Source organism: Pinus tabuliformis, chromosome 2_2 (assembly GCF_031772625.1).
Source record: "Pinus tabuliformis cultivar Carrire ecotype Pingquan chromosome 2_2, CPIR1, whole genome shotgun sequence".
Classification (NCBI taxonomy): domain Eukaryota; kingdom Viridiplantae; phylum Streptophyta; class Pinopsida; order Pinales; family Pinaceae; genus Pinus; species Pinus tabuliformis.
The window spans coordinates 266302023-266309735 of NC_142300.1; positions in this window are offsets into that span (position 1 = coordinate 266302023).

The following is a 7713-nucleotide window of genomic DNA, read 5'->3' on the forward strand; positions in this document are numbered from 1 at the left end:
TATAGCCTGGTTGTTCCTATATACGCAACAACATGCTTCAAGATATGTTGTTTTGTCTGAGTTTAGTGAAATTACTCCACTAATCACTCTGCAATACAACACTGGTTATACACTACTTTCATAAACAACAATGGTTATACACTACTGGTTATGAAAGGCATGAAAATCTATAACTATCTTCATTTTATAGAGCTATACTCTATCACCCATTTATATTATAGAATCTTTGAACTAGGAGCATACCAGGAATATTTGAACTAACTTATTCTATCCAAAATTAGATTTATTAAAATAAAATTCCAATATCATACATCTTAGTTTAATATTTGGTTTAATGTTATGAAGCATTATGTAAAACCATGAAATTCAAGTCATGTTATGAAGTCTTATGTAAAACCATAAGATTCAAGTCCCCCATATTTAAGGAGAGAGAGTGTGTATTATAAGTCATTATTTACCAATTTCAAATAGATTGAAGTTACTCTAGATTTTGTTCATTGATAAGATTACAATTTGTTAAATATTTCAGCATAATTTTATTGTTTCATTTGAATTGCACACATATATAAAGGTTTCAAGCCAAATTCAAGTCTTGGGATAATTTCCAAAACCCTGCCATTTAAACCAAATAAAATATCTTATGTTGTGTAGTCCTTGAAATTTGTAACTTGACATTTAAGCAAAACAAAAAAAATTGTGTTATATAATGTAGTTGTTTTAAATGTATATTTAAGAATAATTTCTCTGAAAACAAAGGTAATACATCATTTACTTTGAAGTGGTTTCCAATAAGAAATACAAGTTTTAAGCATTGGACTTCCTTTTTGACCTTTTAAAAAAAAACCAAGTAACTAAAACTGGTAGAATCTTAATTACCTTCCTTACCTAACATTGTATCCTTTATGAGTCCAAACATAGACTTAATTAAAAGAAGTGCAATTATATCTCCAATGCATAAGAGCTTCTCACAATGTTTACATTATTATTTGTTTCAACTTTAAAAATAAAATCAAGGGGTTCCAAGTATATTTTGATAATTTTTCTAATAACATTATAAAAAATCATTATAGCATGATGGTTAGAGTGAAGGCCCACCTTACTCTAATGAAAAAGCAAAAACACTATAACGCTAGAAAGAAAGGTGGAGTTGCAAGAAGTGGTAGTCAAGATCAACACATACAAGAAATTTTTGGTGGAATATTATCAAGACTGATGGAAGGATATACAAGAGTGTGCAGTGAGAACCTTGACAAACATGCCCACTGAAGCTTGCAACATTGTTTATAGGAAGAACAAATTATGTTTCTTTTTTCCGAACATGTAAGTTAGTATATTACAATTTAATGAATATGTTTTCCTATTATCATATATGGTTTTATACTATATCAAAAATTCACCAAGACTTCACAATGTTTTATAACTTAGTAAAAGAATCACTAAGACTTCACAAAATTTTATTATTCATTGAAGGATTCACTAAGATCTTACAAGATTTTATAGCTCGGTGAAAGGTTCGATATGATTTTACAAGATAATATAATTTGGTGAGAGATTCACCAAATTTATTATATATACCTATTATATTATTGATAAATTGCCTTCCATTTTTCCCATGTGTCATGGGGATTCACCCATTTATTATACATATAAATTTAGGGGGGTTTATAAAATTTTCCCTGATATTTAACATACTTCTTAAGCAATGACACATGGAAAACATCATGGAATTTCATTTTCGAAGGCCATCCAAGTCGATAGGTTATTGGCCCAGTCCTCTCAATAATGTTGAAGGGTCCACAAAACCATGTTGCCATCTTAACACATGATCCAATCTGCAAGGAGCTCTTCTGGTTTGATGCACATGTACACTTGTTCCCCAACCTGGAACTCCTTGAAAAACCTATTCCAGTCTGCATAGCCCTTCCGCCTATCATGTGTTGCCTTCAAATTCTTCTTGATTACTTGAATTTCATGTTCCATGTCTACCAATATGTTCAGTCCAATCAACACCTTGTTAACTAGATCACTCCAATGGATGGGAGTATTGCAACTCCACCCATACATTGCCTCAAATAAACTCATATTTAAATATTCCTAATACCCATTGTTGTAAGCGAACTCTACTAGTAAAATATACTCTTCCCACTTTCGATGTTGATGCATAATGTACATCCTCAACATATCCTCCAATATCTGGTTGACCCTCTCTGTCTGTCCATCTGTATGTGGATAATAATTTGTACTAAAGGCCAACTCTGTGCCCAAACCTGCAAACAACTCCTTCCAAAACTTGGAAGTGAACTTTGCATCCCTTCCTGACACAATATTCTTTGGAACTCCATGCAACTTGACCACATCTATAATGAATACTTGTGCTACATCACTAGCTAAGAATGTAAAATTGACTGGAATGAAGTGTGCAACCTTCGTCAACCTATCCACGACAACCATGATGGAATCATGTTGTCTCACTACCCTTGGTAAACCTGTGATAAATTCCATGGAAATGACCTCCCATTTCCATTTTGGAATCGAAATCGGTTGTAGCAGTCCACCCGGATAATTGCACTCCACCTTCACACATTGACAATCGAAACACCTAGCCACAAACTCTACTACATCCTTCTTCAGATTCGGACAATAATAAAATTTCTTTATTTCGATCAATGTCTTTTCATAGCCTGCGTGACCTGAGTATGGTTTTGCATGAAACTCCCTCAAGATCTCCTTATTTAGCTCAATATTGTCTAGCACATATATCTTGTCTCTGAATCTAAACAATCCATCTACTATAAGGAAATAGTCCCCATCTGGTGCACCTACACCTATACCTGTAGTTGTACATGTGCTACTACCTATACCTGTACTACCACCCGTACCTGAACCTGTACTCTGTTGCAAGTTGTGCATAATATCCATGTACCTGACATCCTACTGTCCTACTTGTAAGATCCTATCTTGTAAGTTTGTCCCATAGGAGCTCATAGTTGCTAAGTGATTTACATGTATCCACCTGCTAAGAGAATCTGCGACCCTGTCCTCCTTTCCTTTGATGTACCTGATCTCGAAGTTAAACTCACTAATCATGGCCAACCATCTAATCTGTCAGACATTCAAATTTTGTTGATCAAACAAATACCTCAACCCAATGTGATCACTCATCAGTACAAACCTCATGCCAAGAAGATAGTGCCCCTACATCTTCAATGCATGTATGATCACTGCTAACTCAAGATCATGTGTCAGGTATTTATGCTTGTTCTCATTTAGTTTTCATGACTCATAGCATACAATCTATCCATCCTGCACAAGGACCCCGCCAAGTCCTCTCTTGCAAGAATTTGTGCATACTACAAACTCCCTATCCAGATCTTCAATCTTTAACACTGGAGCATGTGTCAACAACTGCTTAATTTGTCCTAAATTAGCCTCACACTCCTTTATACATTCAAAATTCTTACCTTTCCTCTGCAATGATGTAATAGGATAAGCAATCTATGAGAAGTTCTTGATGAACGAATATCTTACCAACCCCATGAACGATCTCACCTCATCAACATTCCTAGGAGATACACACTCCATGATGGCCCTTATCTTTTCTGGATATACTGCGATTCCCTCCTTGGAGACAACATGTCCCAAGTAATGTACCTCAGTCTGGAAGAAACTACATTTGTTGAGCTTAGAATACAATTGATGCTCTGTTAACAATCTCAACACTGCTAAGAAATTCTCAACACTGCTATGAAATTCTCGACATGCTCTTCCTCATTTTTAGAATATACCAATATGTCATCAATGAACACAATAAAAAACTTGTCCAAATAAGGACACAACACACTATTCATCAAACATATAAATATAGCTAGGGCATCAGTCAAACCGAATGGAACTACAACAAACTCATAATGCCATACCTAGTCCGAAATGCGGTCTTGTAGATGTCCTCTTCTTTGATGCATACCTAATGGTATCTTGACCTCAAGTCGATCTTAGAGAACACTGCTACTCCCTTTAGCTGATCAAAAAAATCATCAATCCTCGGTAATGGGTACTTTTTCTTGATGGTCACTTTGTTCAACTATCTGTAATCAATGCACAATTTGAGAGTACCATCCTCCTTCTTCATAAACAATACCAATGCACCCTAAGGTGGTACACTTGGCCTAATGTATCCTTTTTCCAACATTTTCTTCAACTGCAATTTCAACTCTACCAACTTAGGTGTGCTCATTTTGTAAGGTGCTTTTGATGTTGGAGTTGCCCCTAACACTAACTCAATAGAAAAGTCTACTTCCCTATGATGTGGTAACTCTGAAATCTCTTCGAGAAACACATCCTGAAACTGTTGTATAACTGGGCACCTACTCAAAACACCTACATCCTCAACTTCCTTACCTTTGTCACTAGAAATGTGCACTGCGAATAACACACACCCTTTTCTACGACTGTGCTTTGCCTGCATAGCTATCACCATCCTAATTGATTTGGCTTTCTTCTTTCCCTACAAGACTCTTGGTTCCCCATTGTCATCCACACACTCAATGGATTTGTCATAACAATCCACCTTGGTTCTATGAAGGTACAACCAATCCATGCCCAAAAACATAATGTATGATCCCAATGGTAATACATTCCAATGTGTTGTGGTAGGCATACCATTTAAATCAAATGCACAAGATCTTACCCAATGATGAACTTGCTTCTTTGCACCTATATCCAATTACACTAACCAAGATTCTGCATGTAATTCCTTACTTAAACCACACTTATCCACCAAATTAGGACTAACATAGATATAATTAGATCCAGGGTCAATCAAAATAGAAATAACTTGATCACAAAGTTTACCATCCATCCCAATGATAGATGCCTAGTTCTCTTCATGTTTGTTGTCCACGACTGCATAAATACGAGGAATACTCTACCCCACATCCACAACATTCTACGCCTCTTGTGCACAGTATATCTTAGTCCTATCGCCTTTATTCTACATACAATATCTCCTAAGGTGTTCCTCACCACATTTCCAACACTCCAACCTTTCAGTGTCATTACCTTTGTGTTGCTATTTTGATCCATGTCCCTGTCTAGCTGCATTAAAATTCTTGTGAGGTGCGACATTTTCTTTCTCTCCTGCATTTTGAGGCCTTTCTCTCTTCGGCTTCCATTTAACTTTGTGTTTGTCTTTCCCTTTCCATCCTTGCTAAGATTCATTCTTATGCTTTGACTATTCATATCAATGCTTCAATTTCCAAATGACTTCCTCAAGTCACTGAGGCTCATCATACTCAATCTGATGATTAAATGTAATGGAAAACCACTAAAAAATAATTGAACTTTAGCCTTCTCATTTGTAATATATGATACATACCTCAATAGCTCTAGAAACTTGGTCATGTACTCTTCATCTATCACTGAGCCCATCTTTAGCTCAGAAAATTCTTTGGCCTTATTGTCGTAGTACCTTTCTGACAAGTATTTCTTCCTAAAAAGCCTCTTGAACTCATGCCAACTCAAGTCCTCTGTCTTGATATCTTTGACCTGCTTCACATCTTCCCACCAAATGTTTGCTTTACCTTTCAAGCTGAAGATAACGATTATGGCCTTCATGTTATTTGTGCACTCATGCAACTCAAAGAATTTGTTCATCCCAAGTATCCAAGACTTTTCATATTCTGGATTTTCACATCTCCATCAAAAGTAGGTGGATTTGATTTCTTAAATTCATCTGGAAAGTATCCCCTATCACTCCTCCTGTATGGATGATAACGATGACGATCATTATGTCTATCTGAACCAGAACTAGAATAGTATATGTACTAATCACCCCTCCTATCCGGAGTGTCCAAAAAACTTTGATCTCTCACCATGTCAGCTCTATCTGACTTATGTCTACTAGGAGACCTACTACCATATCCCCCATTTTTTTTCCTCCTAACCATGGTTGATCCAAAGCGGCCCTTGCTGCTGCAATTCTAACAAACTCCGAAGGAGTATTGCATTAATATTTGCTTGTTTCTCTTGTCCATGTATGATCCTATCATTGTCTGCCATACAAATCCTTATTTATTCCTTCAATCTTCTCAATGTGTCATCCAAATTAGAAGAGTTCCCACCACGTTGTTCATCTAATTCATAGTGAGAGTCATTGTAGTCTACCATTGTGTTATTCATTATGACGTTTCTCCTACAAGGCATAATATGTCAGCCAAACCAAATCATAATAAACCAACATACATCAGTATAATTTGGGGAGGATAAATCATCTGTAATATCATCCAAATCAACGTGATACATGTATAAACATAATCATAACATCATATAAACATATAAAAATTAAGTGCGCCAACACATAACATCATTTTAGCTAGAGTCCAGTCATCACTATATGACCATATCACTGCACATTCTATGACCTTATGCATGATGACATCAACCATACCAGTATACATGGACAATAAAAAATCATAAACATAGACGATACACTAGCATACAAATAGACAACACATCAACATAAACATGGACACCACACACACATAAACACATATAACCAAACATAAGCTGAAAATACTTGTAGCAATAGGTAGAAACATGTAACCAATCATACAAGAATGATACATGGAAGTAAAATATAAAAAAATGTAACCAATCACACATTCATGTCGACATACTTCATACAACAACATCCTCTTTAACATGGTGACATCACTACAACCATAATTGACACCATGCATATGCAACAATCTCATAGACCACAAGGATCATTAACACATGTGCAATCAACATGAATGCATGACCAACACCAGACATCCAGTCCAAGGGGTGAAACATGCTCTGATACCACTCTGTAACACCCTCCTCCCACATCTACCCAAGTAATCGGCCAACCGAGGTAAACATGTGACGAGAGGCTACTATAATTGGATTCAACCTCCTAGGTGACATGAAGGAAATGGAATCAATGGAAACACATCATACAGACCTTCCACATCAACTAAGGGACCCCTAAGAACCATCCCAACCCTTTTGGTAACCAACCCTTGGGTCCCACTGACGTTTTAGGTCACTTGACCTCTGGACGCTCCCAGGTTATGGGCCTGACAGTGTCTAAGAGGCTCTGGATGCTCTCATGGATAGGCATGCCAATGTCCAAAGACTATTTTTCTCAGTGTTGTGCCAACGTCCTTAGGATTTGAGCCATGTTTTCAGGCCCAGAGCCCAGGTCACTTCCCAAAATTGGATAACACCTTCAAAACAAAAATAAACGAGGAAACAATGATGCAAATGAAAACACTTGAACAAGCCCTTAACTAGACCTCTACTAGCCATGACAAGCATTTCATTAAACATGTCATGAATATGTAATCTACAGGTGTAATTAACATATTTAAGCATATGGGTCTCATACTTAACTGAGAATCTCTATGAAGAATTTTCCCTTATATCATTTTTTGCATAATCATCTATTAGGTCATAGATACATTGTTCATTCATTTACAAGTAAAAGCATGATGATATCGATACATAGATGTTGTCATAAAACATATACATAACCAACACAATAAAAATAGAAATACCATGAATACATCAGCCATATAATCCACATATAAGCCAATACATTTACACATGAAAAACCAAGGGAATAAATTTCTCATTAATGAATGCAGAAACCAACCAAGGATGGGACTATCACGTTCCACCAGACCATAG